General features: G+C 39.1%; 1 protein-coding gene and 1 non-coding gene across 2 annotated transcripts in view; one reads left to right on the top strand and one right to left on the bottom strand.

The window, feature by feature from the left end:
* Positions 1 to 16,483, top strand: part of CSMD1 (CUB and Sushi multiple domains 1) — a 1,410,881-nt gene that overhangs the window by 426,984 nt on the left and 967,414 nt on the right. The window lies entirely within an intron of this gene.
* LOC114807072 lies at positions 8,183 to 8,320 on the bottom strand. The gene has a single exon (XR_003755125.1). It is a non-coding gene; the product is annotated as a small nucleolar RNA SNORA7 (small nucleolar RNA).

Raw genomic sequence — 16,483 nt, 5'->3', positions numbered from 1 at the left:
CTTTCCCAAGGACTTAGTACAGTTGGGAAGCAGCAGTAGTAAGTATTAATATTTACTGAGTGGTCACTTGAGTGGTCACTAGAGAAGCAGCGTGGCTCAGTGGAAAGAGCACGGGCTTTGGAGTCAGAGGTCATGAGTTCGAATCCCAGCTCTGCCACTTGTCAGCTGTGTGACTGTGGGCAAGTCACTTAACTTCTCTGGGCCTCAGTTACCTCATCTGTAAAATGGGGATTAAGACTGTGAGCCCCACGTGGGACAACCTGATTCCCTTGTGTCTACCCTAGCGCTTAGAACAGTGCTCGGCACATAGTAAGCGCTTAACAAATACCAACATTATTATTATTGATTTGGTGCATTGTTCTATATGCTTGAGAAGTACTGCATAAAGAAGCAACACATTGCTTTCCCAAGGAAAGCTTAGAAGATTATGCTTTTTAAGAGAGATAACTGTAAACATCTGGATATGTAGATCAAAATTTCCATTCAAATAATTTATATATATACAGAAAAGTAGCGAGGTGTAGTGGAAAGAACATGAGCTTCATAGTCAGAGGCCATGGGTTCTAATCCCAGCTCCATCACATGTTGCTGTGTGACCTTAGGTAATCAGCTTAAATTTCTGTGCCTCAGTTACCTCATTTGAAAAATGAGGATTAAGACTGTGAGGTCCATGTGGGACAGTTTGATTACCTTGTATCTACCCCAGCACTTAGAAGAGTGTTTGGCACATAAGTGCTTAACAAATACCATAATAATATATACATATATATTATACACACACACATCCCCCCCCCACATATATACATGCACATATACAAATACTGAGGGTGAGAATAAACAAGTTCATCAGTTGTTTGAGTTGGCTGATGGGTTTGTAGGGCTTAGGGTGTTGATTAATTGGAAAGGGAAAGCTTGTTGTGAATAGGGAATGTGTCTACCAACTCTAAATTGTTATTGCACTCTTCCAAGTGCTTAGAAAAGTGGTCTCCACAAAGTAAGTATTCGATAATATGATTGATTGTTGGAGGAGTTGGAATTTTAGGAGACCTCTTAATGTAGGAAGAGCTGTAGTCTAATGTGAAAAGGGAGCCTAAGACAGTGGAACAACATGAGAAAAGGGATGGAGGCAGGAATGTGGAGAGAGTGAAGAACAGCCAGAAGGTTATCTTGGGAGGAATAAAGAAGGTTAATTGTGTGAGAGTGGGTGAACAGAATAAAGTGGGTTGAGTTGGTGAAGAGCCTGGAAGCCAATTGTGTTTTAATGATGAAAGACACAGAAAGTAGGTTGGGAATTTTGAGGAAAGGTGTGGGATAAGCATCTCTCCAAGGAGATGATTAATGCTGCAGCAGGTACAACAGGTAAGGAGGGCTGGGGAAAGGGGGAACGGGGAGGCAGCGAGACCGGCAAGAATTGATTCCTTTTAAGTGTAAAGGTGTATTAGTCATCTTCACTTTATCTTGCTCACCAAGGTCATGAAGTTGGCAAAATATCAACAGATCTTCTGTTCTTGCAAAGTCTGCAGTTTGAAAGCTACAAATATCAGTGCCTACTGCAAGATGCGAAAATTGTAAATGGCTCATCTAGTAACATCTTAAAAAAACCCTAAAAGGTCATTCTGGAGATATTAAATATATAATGAGTCCTATAATTACATAACTGACATTTGTCAATCTCCCAGAATTAAAATCAAATGTTAATGTGATTTATTCAATAATTATTTTTAATATGTTCTTCCCAATTTACTTTGAACTTTAAATGAAACAGCAAGTAGGTTACAGTTCAGCCTTTGAAATTAAAACAACCAAAGAAGTTTACTTAATCAGCAGTAATTAGCCGACTGAGTGCTTACTGGACTAAGCTTTCAAGTAGAATTCACAGCAGCTCTCTTTAAATCTAATGGAAATAGAATCTAAGAAATACATAAAACATATTTACCGTTATGAAAAGCTGTATGAGAAGAAACAGTATAAACCAACCAGTAATGAATAGTCAAGAAAATAATGGTTGTGCAGATAAATAGGGAATACTATATAAATAAAATATACACATGCATGTAAGCAGAAAGTCCTAATGGATAGAACCCTGCCTGGGAGCTCCACCACTTGGCTTCTGTGTGACTTTGGTCAAGTCTTTTCACTGCTCTGGACCTCAGTTATCTCATCTGTAAAAGGGGGATTGAGACCTGGAGCCTTCACATGGGACAGGGACTGTGTCCAATCCAATTTGCTTATATCTACTCCAGTGCTTAGTACAGTGCCTGGCATGTGGTAAGAGCTTAACAAATACCACAATTATCTTACTATTAGTACTAGTAATTAAAGTACCTAAATGCCACATAAGGTTGGGTATTGGTTTGAAACAGCTTGAGTGATTCTGAACTAATCTGAGAAACCTTCCTCTCCCTTGTGAAATGGGAATATTAATAATTTTAATGGCCTTTGTTAAGGGCCTACTATGTGCTAGGCACTGTACTAAGCACTAAGTAGATACAAGCTAATCACATTGGAACCAGATATGTCCACATGGGTCTCATAATGTTAATCCCCATTTTACATATGGGGTAATTGAAGCACAGAGAAGTTGAGTGACTTGTCAACACAGAAGATATGTGCTGAAAATAGGATTATAACCAAGATTTTTCTGATGTCTACAAATAATTGTGTCATTTAAGTGCTTACTATGTTCCCAGCCCTGGGGTAAATACAGGATAATTGGGCTGAATCAATTCCTTTTGAAAAATGGGACTCAGTCTAAGGCCAGAGAGAACAGATATTTTCTCCCAAAATGAAATAGCTTTGGAAGTTTGTTGTAGGCAATTTGGAATTTGTATTATAGTCAAATAGGGAAAAGGGAGTTTTTCCACAATGAGAGCAATAGTGTGAATAACTTGATAGATACAATTACTATAATATTGCATTTCTGCCTTTAATTAGCATAAGCTGAGCCATCAAATTTACACCTTTCTGTTGCACTGCTTGTCCAAATTTCCCCCAGAATCTTCAATCTTACTTTAAAGGCTTTCTTCCTAAATGCTCAGCTGGCAAAAATGCTTAGAAAGTTGGTGATAGAAATTTGCTATGTGCCCAGGATTTAAAATGTGCAGAGAGCTTAATACCCTAATTCGAATTTGCTGAACCAAAGAGAATGCTGCATTCAGATATTGGCCAAAAAGTACAAACTGCAGCAGATTTTGGATATGTTAGATTCTTTGTAGACTGAGAGCTATAAGTATTTTGTATGGAATAAGATTAAAGATAATACCTTGTAAAATAAAATGACATGTAAACCATTCCCACCTATATTTTCTGCCATCATAGGAAATAAAACTTTGTTCTGCAGAACCTTGGAAGAAGTAATTTTAGCAGTGCAACTAATTGGTTTATGAAATAATCTAAAGTTTATGAAATAATCAAAGGAGAGGATAGAGCCTTGGAATTTGAAAATGCTGATAAATATATTTTTCTTTTATTCTGACAGTTTAAATACCAGTTTTCTAACTAGTCATTTCTGTATAACTCCTGAAATTATTATCTGTGTCTTCTGTGCACTTGGATCTGTGACCTTTGAAGAAGCAGCATGGTGTAGTGGATAGAGCATGGGCCTGGGAGTCAGAAGGTCACAGGTTCACGAGTCATTTCACTTCCCTGGGCCTCAGTTACCTCATCCTTAAAATTCATTCAATAGTATTTATTGAGCGCTTACTATGTGCAGAGCACTGGACTAAGTGCTTGGAATGTACAATTCAGCAACAGAGACAATCTCTGACCATTGACGGGCTTACAATCTAATCAGTATCCTTGGTATTTGTTAAGTGCTTACTATATGCAGAGCACTGTTCTAAGCGCTGGGGTAGATATAGGGTTATCAGGTGGTCCCACGTGAGGCTCAAAGTTAATCCTCATTTTACAGATGAGGTACCTGAGGCACAGAGAAGTGAAGTGACTTGTCCACAGTCACAGCTGACAAGTGGCAGAGCCGGGATTCAAAGCCATGGCTTCTGACTCCCAAGCCCAAACTCTTTCCACTGAGCCACACTGTTTCTTTAAAATGGGGATTGAGACTTTGAGCCCCATGAGGGAAAGGGACTGTGTCCAACCCAATCCGCTTGTATACACCCTGTGCTTAGTACAGTGTCTGGCACATAGTTAAGTGCTTAACGAATATCATAATTTTATTATTATTGTTATGATTTGATATTCTTTCCATCCCCAGACCCACAGCACTTATGTACATATCTTTAAATTACACATAACAAATTATTCATTCATGTTATTGTCTGTCTTCCCCTCTGGACTGTAAGCATGTTATGGGCAAATAATGTCTCTGCTACTTCTGTTGTATTTTCTCAAACACTTAGTTTAGCGCTCTGCAGGTAGTAATGGCTCAATGAATATCATTGCTTGACTTTACCCTAAAAAAGTAACATTATCAAATGCCCCAAATATGTCACATTAAGAAAAAGCTCTTTGATGATTGCAGTTTGAGGAAGGTCTTTACAACATAAGGAGGTTGGACATATGTGCTAGTGATGTATGTATGTATCTTTTCCAGTTACATTTTGGTATCCCAAGTGGGATATGAACTCTTGGGTTCAAATTAACCTATAAAAATTGAGCCTGTTTTCTTTTAGATTGTTTTTCATTTGCTCAGGAAGTAATATGTTAGCTGCTTTAATTGGCTGTTGTTTTTTCCCTCTTTATTTGTATGAATTTTTTCTACAGGAATAATTAGAAAGGTTTTTATTCCCTGACTTTGTCTAAATGGAGTGAAGACTGAAAGCAACTATTTCCAAATAACAATGATATTAATAATGATGGTCTATTTCTTAAGTACTTCCTATGTACCAAGCACTGTTCTAAGTACTGGGGTAGAAACAAGGTAATCAGGTTGTTCCTCGTGGGTCCCACAGTCTTAATCCCCATTTTACAGATGAAGCACAGAGAAGTTAAAGTGACTTGCCCAAAGTCACACAGCTGACAATTGGCAAAGGTTGGATTAGAACCCATGACCTCTGACTCCCAAGCCCCGTGCTCTTTCCACTAAGCCACCCTGCTTCATATGTGTGCAATCTGCTAATAAGAAATGATAAGAAATGGCATTCACGCTATCTTCACTAGCTCTATTCATGGATTAAATTAATTGAATAATTGATAGATGATGCATTTTACTTGCCCACATCTGTTGAATGACTTATGAGCTTTCAGTTCCTATATCATATGGAACCCAGGTTATTACTCAATCAATATAACTTGTGAGGAACGCCAAATATTTGGAATGCATTTGGTGGAGTCAACATCTTTCCTGGACAATAAACTATATTGCCTGAACTAATTAAAAAGAGTCATTAGTATGATGGATAATTTCACTTGACCTTTCAAGTGCCTCTAGGATTTAAGTGTGCTTACAATTTTTTAACCTGGCCCACTCCCTGCTAACTACATCTTGGGGCTTGTGGAAATTCAAGAGTTGTTCTTTTGAGTCAGTGCACTGTATATTTTATACTAATGGCTTGGATCTCTGGGCACAACCATTAAAGCACTAACTGATTGGAATTCTACTCTAACCACAGAACATTACTGATGTTTGCTTTTAATTTTTTTTTTGTCCTTGCCTTTTACATCTGTTTTTGTATTTCATCACTCATTATGTGTCTTTCACGGGGTTCTCCTCCCAATTCTTGGAATAAGAGCCTCTTGAGGGAGAAGGACCGTGTCTAAGCAGTACCTCAGTGTTCTTTCCTGATCCTGAGTCTGTGCTTTAATGAGTATTACTGCTAATACTACCAGTTCATACAAAAATTACAAGGGTATGATAGTCAAGTCTTTGCACCCTCGCTAACTCACTATAAGGCTTGCGCTGTCAGTAACATCACCTTGAAATTGAAGGGTGGTTTCACACACACAGTTTAAAAGCGTAATTGGTTTCTCAATATTATCCTACTAGTTATAGTGAATACACCTCCCCTGAAGCTGTCTGAATCATCAGATCTTGCAAAGCATTTCTTATTTTTGCAAAATATTTTACAGTCAATTTTCATATGGAAATGCATGTATGCTCCTCCACTTCTTCCACCTAAAGAGTTCTAACAGCTCATATTTAAATGGGTGATATTGTCTATTAGGTTGTATTATTTCTAATGCCATGGAAGATTAGTTTTGGTCTTAGGCAAGTATGAGCCATTACTCCCATATCTCAAAAGTCCAAAGAATGAATGTTAGGAGGTTTCAGACTTAAGGCGGTTTTTGCCTTCCTGGAAAATAAATTATTGTATATGAATGGACTCTGAAAATGAGTTGATTTTATTTTCTTCACAAAGATTTCAAAATGTTTACTGAAATGGTTCACTGGAGATGATGATTAAATGTCAAAAACAGCACTGTTTTAAAATATCCAATAGCATCAACTGTTTCTTGAACAAATCAGCTACAGGACATTCAAGCTACAGATATACAGCTCTATTCATACCTCTGAAAATGTGAATGTATTATATATGGAGGGAGGGGCTATGCTTTCAACTCCAAATATGTGGGAAAAGTCTTTGGGTAGGATCAGTAAATGTGATGTGTCTACTTTAAACTTTGAGAACATACCCTGCACTGCTTGAGTATCATAGAGTTCAAAGAATAGTTACAAAAGTAAAAAAAAAATAAAATCATAACTATTGGGGAGTTATATGAATCAATGGAATTCATTTGGTGCTTAATGTTTACTTAGCACTGTACTAAGTGCTTAGGAGAGAACAATACAATAGATTGGCAGAAGTGATCACTGTCCTTTAGGGATCTTATTGTTATGTGGGGAAGACAGCAATTAAATTGCCATTAAGCAAGGGGCAGAGCATAAAATGTGTACGCTTAGTACAGTGCCTGGCACATAGTAAGTGCTTCACAAATACCACAATTATTATATACATACTGACGGGTGGTGGGTGTGTTGAGTGTAAAAGTGCTTAGAGGTTAAAAACTCAAGTGAACAGGCAAAGAAAAAAGGAGAAGGGATAGGGTGGGGAAATGAGAGGTTAGGGAAGGATTCTTGGAGAAGATATGATTTAGTATTTATTCAATCCAATTTATTACTTGCTTACTGTGTGAAGGGAGAGTACGATATAACAATAACCAGACACATTCCCTGACCACAACAAACTTAGCAACTAGAAGGGGAGACAGACATTACTATAAGTGTTATAGATAGGTGCTCAAGTGTTGTGGGGCTGGGAAAGGGGATGAATAAAGGGAGCATGTCAAGGTGACACAGAGGGAGTGGGAGAAGAGGAAATGAAGGCTTAGTCAGGAAAGGTCTCTTGAACCAGATATGCCTTCGATAAGGCCTGAAGTAGTGATCCAACGGATATGACAGGGGAAGTAACTTTCTGGCCAGAGGGAGGACACGACAAGGATTCGGCAACAAGATAGACTGTAACTTCTTGTGGGCAGGGAACATGTTCATTATAATATGGTACTTTCCTAAGGGCTTAGCACAGTGGTTTGCACACAGTAAGCACTCAATAAATACTGTCGAATGAACAAATGAGATTGAGATACAGCGAATAGCTTGGCATTAGAGAAGCAGAGAGTGCAGACAGGATTATAGTAGGAGATTAGTGAAGTTAGGTAGACAGGGAAAATATGTATCAACACAAGTTGTACTGTACTCTTCCAAGAGCTTAATAATAATAATATAATAATGTTTGTATTTGTTAAGCGCTTACTACGTGCAGAGCACTGTTCTAAGCGCTGTGGTAGATACAGGGGAATGAGGTTGTTCTACGTGAGGCTCACAGTCTTCATCCCCATTTTACAGATGAGGGAACTGAGGCACAGAGAAGTGAAGTGACTTGCCCACAGTCACACAGCTGACAAGGGGCAGAGTGACAGCTCTCTGCATGCAGTGAATACTCAGGGAACACCACTGATTGATGTGGAGGTGAATGACAACCACTGGAGGTTGGGAGAATGCAGAGAATTATTATTGCCATATGCTGTCGAGTTGTGTCTGACCTATAGCGATGCCATGGTCACATCTCTCCCAGAATGACCCCCCTCCATCTGCAATCATTCTGGTAGCAGATTCATAAGAGTTTTCATGGTAAAAATCCGGAAGTGGTTTACCTTCCGCGCAGTCAAGGAGTGTCTGTCCTCAACTCTCTCCCATGCCGCTGCTGCCCAACACAAGTGAGTTTGGACTTGTAGCAGATTGCCTTCCACTAGCTAGCCACTGTCCAAACTAGGAATGGAATGGTCAGGCCTCTGCTTGACTCTCCCTCCTGTAGTCAAGACTGGTAGAAGACTGGAAACTCTCCAGGTGCGACCCTGTGAGGGCATGAGGAGAGACGGGGGTTTAAAAGAAGCACATTTGAAGTCCGAAACGGCTGGTGTGGGCAGTGGCCATGAGAGCCAATAGAGAAAGGAAAGTGTAGTTTCTGGATGGAGGAGAAGGCAGTTAAAGCCAGAGAGGATGGGTTGGAGGTGGACGAGGTAGACCTGGTGTCTGGATTTCTGACTGCCGCACTCTGCAGCTCAAATACAGGAGCAGAAGGGAAGCACATCATGTCATCGATCCAAGGCTGTGGACTGATGGTACAAGATCATCAGAGGGACAGAGCTGTGAGGGAGTTGAGTTCAGCTTAGAGAATGGCATTGGATTGTCAATTTGTTCAAGAGAAGGAATGCTGGGTATGGAGACCAAATGGGGCATTAAGATCGAAGAGAAATCAAATCTGTGCATTTGAATTAGCCCAGGTGCATCAACTATATATTCAGCAATGAGTCAATTAAACGATCTGTAGAGTGATGCTTTATTTCTTTTCCATAAGTTTAATTAAATGTGAATTGAAGTAGGCTATTAGAAGGAACGTACCTTAAGTGCTTTGTGCAAGCACATGAGAATGGTTAAGCATTTATGAACGGTGTTTACACAGGGGTTCATTTAATGTATATTCTGAAGTATGAACTGGGGTGAGAATAAGTGGAAATGTAAGAGGAAATCAAAGTTAATTGCTTTTCTTTTCTTCTTCTTCTTCATCTGGCAAGGGATTATATGACTGACTTTGTCCCTTTTTTTTATAGCCCTGTTGAGTGATTAAAAAATAGTACCTAGTAGAGCATTTCTTTGATTTAGTCTGTGAGGAAATTCCCATTATATATAGTGTTGTTTTAAATATGGCTTACTCAATTAGATAAAGTTTCTTGGTTGAAAAGTATTCTTAAAAGGTCCGAGCTTTAAAACTGCTATTAAATGAAATTTCAGACCATTACAATACAAATCTCGATTTGCTATTTGAAATAAAAGTAGTGACCCTTTCAAAACACCAGCTTAGAGTACTAGCCCATTATATTTCCCTTATAAAGATGATTTATATGAGAAAACAATTGCATTTTATACAGGACCACCCATTTGCTTTGTTCAGATGTTGACACCCTAATTATACGCGATGTACTCACAGCCGAAGTGTATGGAAAACACGACTCAGCTCCCTGAAGTATTTAGATTGTCAAAACTTGTTAAACCATCTTAAACTAATAATCTGATTTAGCATATCTATAAAATATTCCTAAATAATTTACTTTCCTGAGGAGTGCATATAGTTTTAGTGAGAAATTACAAATGATTTCTGGAATGTTACCCTAAAAATAGTTGTTTTTCTTCAATGAAATATAAACCTATTATATGTTTACTTTAATATTTAATGCTGCTCCTCTAAGAGTTCACTACTGTATCATGTTGACCTTCCTGATACCACTGTCTAGTTGTTTTTTGTTTTTTTTTCCCAAATGAAATTGTTGAGTGCTAACTGAAAACTCATCTTCTCTGAATGGTGGACCTAGCTTCAACTTGTCAAATTAGATCTTTTACTGAGCTGTAGAAAGAGTTATGGTAGAGATAATTTTAGCCTTATAGTGGATTACTTTTTGTCCTGAAAGATTTTTGTTTTGATAAAAGGATTAAGAGTTATTATGTCATTAATGGAAAAGCACTGGAATTATGCTTGTTTAACCTTAATATTGTTCTCTCCTAAAGTAATATTTTGCTTCTTGAATAACCATTTTATGGCATTTTATATAGAGACATTTTTTCAGTTTGAAGAATGAGTTTTAGTCACAATAGGGAACATTGAGAAGATCAAGGCATGGAATGATTTCTTGGAGGTCCATTTTTCATAATTTATTTTACTAGGTATTTATCTTGAATTTAAACACCTTATTACTAACATCTTATTTGGTTAACCTTTTAAATCTTTCATTCTCTGTCGATGATAGCAATAAAGCTCTAATGTGATATTAAGTTCTCATGTTACTAGGCATGAGAAATGTGGCATAGAAAATAAAACTGAAGGAACACTACAGACCTTATTTACCTAATTGAGGAATCTGTCTCATACGGATAGTCAATACAAGGCCAGTCTAATTGCAGATTTTAAAACTGGCATGGAATCTGCATGTGGCCTAAACTATTGGTTAACTCATTTTAGGAATTAAATGTTAAAACCTTCGGTCACATTTTGTTCTTGGGTTGATTTTGCTCAGGTGGAGCATATTTTCTTCAAGAAATCTCCATGGGTTCCTTCTGGTGAGCCGGAAGGTCTATCCAATGGAAGCTCCAAATAAGGGATATGGGCAGCTGGAGGTTGGCACCCGCCATCCCACCACCATCCCCCTTAATTCTGGAGGTTGCTTCAAGAATTCCAGGAAAGCAGTAGGACAAGATTGTAGGGGCAGGAGTATATGAAATATTGCCATTTAGAAGGTTAATCTTGACATCTGGGCTTCTGACTGAGAGGTAGTATATAGTTCAAATGTTTTGGCCCTGCTACACTAAGGCATTGATTCATAAAAGATATATAGCACAGGGAATGAAAGAAACACTTTTTCAAGCTCTTCATGCTATTTGGTTGCCTTAATCCAATACAACAATATTTTATAGCTACCTCTTCTTTGAAAGGAAACCTAGATGAATGATTTCATTCATATGCTTTTATCTCTTCATTTTTCAAATGAAAAATTAAGCATCTCTATTCAACACATAATGCAAATGGAAATGGAATGTAGAAATGTCAAAATAAAGATTGAAGTTTTGGAAGTGAAATTGAAAAGCCTAATTAGAAGCTCACTTCTTCTCTTCAAAGCCCTATTGAAAGCTCACTTCCTCCAGGAGGCCAACCCAGATTGAGCCCTCTTTTCTTCTGCTCCTTCTCCCCTCCCCATCACCCCTACTCTCTCTCTCTGCTCTACCCTCCTCCCCATCCCACAGCACTTGTGTATATATGTACATATTTATTTAATTAATGATGTGTATATATCCATAATTCTATTTGTTTATGTTGATGCTATTGATGCCTGTATACTTAGAGAAGCAGCATGGCTCAGTGGAAAGAGCACTGGCTTTGGAGTCAGAGGTCATGAGTTCGAATCCCACCTCTGCCACTTGTCAGCTGTGTGACTGTGGGCAAGTCACTTAACTTCTCTGTGCCTCAGTGACCTCATCTGTAAAGTGGGGATTAAGACTGTGAGCCCCACGTGGGACATCCTGATTCCTCTGTGTCTACCCCAGTGCTTAGAACAGTGTTCGGCATATAGTAAGCACTTAACAAATACCAACATTATTATTATTATTGTTTTGTTGTCTGTCTCGCCACTTCTAGCCTGTGAGCCCGTTAGTGGGTAGGGCTTGTCTCTATCTGTTGCCGAATTGTACTTTCCAAGTGCATAGTATAGAGCTCTGCACAGAGTAATCATTCAATAAATACGATTGAATGAATGAAGCCAGAGTTGCTGAGATAGAAGTAAGGGTGATTTTATTTTTGTCTTTTACTTCAATTGTCTATTTTCTCCCATTTTAAATAGTTTTAAAATGTTCAGAATAGAATGAGGCAGTTATTTGGACAACAGTACGTACAGACTGTCAGAAGATTATAACATACAGTAAGTAGCATTGAACTCGCTCGCTTCAACCTAGAAGTAAAAAGGTAGATTGACTACAAATATTCTCAAGATGCAAATTCAAATAATAATAGTGATGGTATTTTGGGTGACTAAATATGTAATATCGTAGTATTTGGATGGTTGTGGCTGAGGAGAACAACAAATGACTGAAAATCCTTTCCGTGTTGCTTTGTGCAATATTATTGGCCTGATAACATTGTGGAATCCCTTAGATGCAACGTCTGCTTCCCTTTCTCCCCACTAATGCTATTGATTTGAGACCTTGTTCCATTTTCTTTAAATTATATTATATAGGAAAAACCATCAAAGATTCAAGACGGGTTTAAACATTCATTCCTTCACTAGTATTTACTGAGCACTTACTATGTACAGAGCACTGTACTAAGCAGTTGCAATGTACAATTCAGCAACAGATAGAGACAATCCCTGTCCAATAAAGGGTTCAAAGTCTAAACAGGGGAGATAGACAACAAAATAAAACAAGTAGTCTGGCTGGTGAGCATTCATGGGTGAAGCATTCATGGGTGAGCAGGCGATTACTGGAGAGAAAATTAGTAGATGGAAAGATTAACTATGTTTAAGGATACGTCCCCTAACAAAATAGATATCAAGGAGGACAACCACGACATTATTTCTCTTGAAATCGAGAGACATAGTCCATTGGTATGGTTCTGATTAACCACTTACTCTGCTCCAAATTATGTGTGTGAAGCTCTAGGGTTGATACACATATGACAGATCCAACACAGTCCCTGCTCCATACGAGGCTCGTAATCTTGGTGGGGATAGAAAAATAGAGGCGATAATAACAATACAACAGAGTCAACTAGTACAGTACTCTGCACAGAGTAAGCGCTCGATAAATACTATTGAATGAATGAAATGATTCAAGTAGGAAAATGGACCTTGGATATGGATTTCCTCAGACTTCTCATTGGAGCTTTGGTCTAATGTGAGTTCTGAGCCACTTATAACTAACTCCCTGCCCACCCTTTGCCATTTAAAGATGGGAGATTTCTGGATAATAAAAATAATGACGATGACATTTGTTAAGCGCTCACTAGGTTCCAAGCACTGGGGGAGATACAAGGTAATCTGGTTGTCCCATGTGAGGTTCACAGTCTTAATCCCCATTTTACAGATGAGGTACCTGAGGCAAAGTGAAGGGACTTGTGCAAGGTCACACAGCTGACAAGTGGTGGAGCCGGGGTTAGAACCCATCACGTTTGACTCCCAAGCCCAAGTTCTTTCCACTGAGCCACACTGCTCATCAAGTAGTCCTGCAGTGCTGGGAGAGGCCTTAGCTCCTAAAACAGTGGAAAGACCCCGAGTTGCCATTTTGCCTTCCCTCTGCTGTGTCAGAGAAGAAGCTGCTGGGAGACCGGTGTGGGGGCTGGGTGATCTTCCTATGGGTAGGTGGGCTGACCTCGTGCTGCCATTTTGTCCTCCTTGTGTCCTAATCCTGGTTCTACTTGTGGTTAGCTAAACTAACCTTTAAGCCCGTCAATGGGCAAGGGCTGTCTCTATATCTATATCTATATCTGATATCTCTATATCTGTACATTCCAAGTGCTTAGTGCAGTGCTCTGTACATAGTAAGCGCTCAGTAAATACTATTGAATGAATGAGCCATAGACAGCACAAGACTTTGTAATGGTCTGCACCTCTATTTACCTGGAATACTAGTTGTTTAGAGAGAATGTGACCCAGAATGGTGAGAAGGTATGAGTGGTACTGTGCAGTGCAACAGTGGAATCCATTGCCCTATGCAGGTTCTCAGCCCTGTAGGCCTAGATTGTGAAATGTTCAGCATTCCAGATGGAAAACTCCATCCATATCACTATCCTCCTCCTCCTTCTCCAAGTGCCTGGTTGCCATAGAGAAACAATGCGGGGTGGGATGGATCATAGGGGTGACCAAGGCTTTGTCTTTGAGCTAATGTGTAATTTTCTCAGTGTTCCTTATGCTCAGAGAGAACCTGTGTGGGCAGCTGAAGAGAACATTACCTTCCTGCTTGTAGATCTTGATTGAGGATCATCAGATCTGGGAGCTTCATAGCTCACTCATTCAGTCAATCATATTTACCGAGTACCTCTTGCATGTGCTCGGGAGAGTACGATATGACAATAGTACATAAAAACAACAACATTAATGGGTTGGGTGACTTAAGTGCAAGAGAAATCTATGTTCTGTGAAAGCCCAAAAGATTTCATAATAATAATGTTGGTATTTGTTAAGCACTTACTATGTGCAGAACACTGTTCTAAGTGCTGGGGTAGATACAAGGTAATCAGGTAATCAGGTTGTCCCACGTGAGGCTCACAGTTAATCCCCATTTTACAGATGAGGTAACAGAGGCACAGAGAAGTTAAGTGACTTGCCCACAGTCAGCTGACAAGTGGAAGAACCAGGAGTCAAACCCATGACCTCTGATTCCGAAGCCCAGGCTCTTTCCATATGTTTCATGGTGTAAGGTGTGTAAAGGAGATAATACTACCACTAATAATGATGACATTTGTTAAGCGCTTACTATAGGCCAAACACCGTTCTAAGCCCTGACATAGATACAAGTTCATCAGGTTGTCCCACATGGGGCTCACAGTTCTTAATCCCCATTTTATAGATGAGGTAACTGAGAAGTGAAGTGGCTTGTCTAAGGTCACACAGCAGACAAGTGGCAGAGCAGGGATTAGAACACACATGAACTCCCAAGTCCATGCTCTGAGAGGATTTCCATCTCTAAGATTTGCTTTTTATCACTTTTTTAAACTTTGATCCATCTCTTCTCATTTACTCAGTGACCACATAGTTGTCACTATATGCCCCAACAGTATATTTATTGAGTGCTTACTGTTGCCTAGCGCTGTACTCCGCACTTGGGGAATTTCAGTGCTTGTTAATATGCTAGCGGTTCTTGTTATACCTGGTTGAGGACCACTGAGATAAATCACCAGGCTAAATGGAAAGATACCACTTTTAAACAGATCAATTGTAGGAGACTGTAGATTCAGAACTCAGGGGACAGTTGAAACTTACAGACCTTTTCTGTGACCAGACTGCATTTTCTGGACCTTGAATCTCTGAAGCATAGTGATCATTTGCCAACAGATCATATTTTCCAGTGAATCAGCAACTTTCTCCTTTTCTCCCCATCTTTAATCAAATGACTATTTAAGAACATATTCCCCGTGTTAGTCAAGGATAGCCAAGGAGACGTTCTTTCTGGGAGGTGGCGGTTGGCAGATTTTTTTTGTTTTTTCCATTAATTACTTTCTCATTGAATGGTCATGGTCGCCTGTTTTATTTCTTTCACCATCTACTTTTCCATTTCAGTTTTCACATCTCTGTGTTCTTTGTGTGTGCTTGGAATTTTACAAGGAGCTTGTTTAATACCACTTGTGAAAAGGTAGATGGGGGAATGGAACCTGCCTGATCTATACAACATAGTGACTCACAAAAACATGTAAAGCATTTATGAGCATTGACACACACAAAAGAGGTTTAGGCTTCAATCCAGTAGCAAGCATGTGATTAATTTTATGCTGCCCAATTTTCAGACATCATTCTTTTTTCAATTTATGGTATTTTTTATGCACTATGTACAGACACTGTACTTACCACTAATGTGGGTACAAGCTAGAAAGGTTGGACACAATCCATGTCATATGTCAGCCTCATAGTCTTAATGCCCATTTTTTCTGATGAGGAAACTGAGACACAGAGAAGTTAAGTGACTTCCCCAATGTCACACAGTAGGCAAGTGGCAGACCAGAGATTAGAACCCAGGTCCGCTGACTCCCAGGCCTATGCTCTTTTCACTAGGCCACCATGCTTCACATTATTCTTGGAAATTGAACCATGTTTTGGAGAAGCTTTTGTAATCAGCATGGTTTAGTGGAAAGAGCCTGGGCTTGGGAGTCGAGGACATCTGTTTTAATCCCTGCTCTGACACTTGTCTGCTATGTGATCTTGGGGAAGTCACTTAACTTCTCTGTGCCTCAATTACCTCATCTGGAAAATGGAGAATGACTGTGAGCCCCACGTGGGACAACCTGATTACCCTGTATTTATGCCAGCGTTTAGAACAGTGCTGGCATATAGTAAGCGCTTAACAAATACCATAATCATTATTACTGTTATTTGACATATAAAGTGGCTAGAGGATATCTATTAAAATGTTACATCTGAAAGCACAGATATTTAAGAAACGATCATGTCTATTGGCAAATATGTCTTAGCAACATATAAATAGAATTTTTAGAATTAAGCAGGTAAATAAATATGCATTCTCTAGATCCCTCCTCCTAGTGGAAATAGTTTACAATACGCCTTAACTGTCAAAAAAATGAGTTCCCTAATTGTTGTCGTTAGGACAAGTCATCCATAAGAAGCAATTTGTTCCAAACTGAGAATGAGATTGCTATAGATGATCTCAATAATGTTCATAAACCCTGAAATGATAGATTGTCCATAAGACAGAAGAGCTTGTCATTGCTTTCAGAGAGGAACTCAAGCCTCAAATTATGCACCCATGAGTAACTCT

This window comes from Ornithorhynchus anatinus, chromosome X1 (genome assembly GCF_004115215.2).
Source record: "Ornithorhynchus anatinus isolate Pmale09 chromosome X1, mOrnAna1.pri.v4, whole genome shotgun sequence".
NCBI classification, from domain to species: domain Eukaryota; kingdom Metazoa; phylum Chordata; class Mammalia; order Monotremata; family Ornithorhynchidae; genus Ornithorhynchus; species Ornithorhynchus anatinus.
Note: the sequence above shows the minus strand (reverse complement) of the source record. Positions and strands in the feature narration are given on the sequence as shown.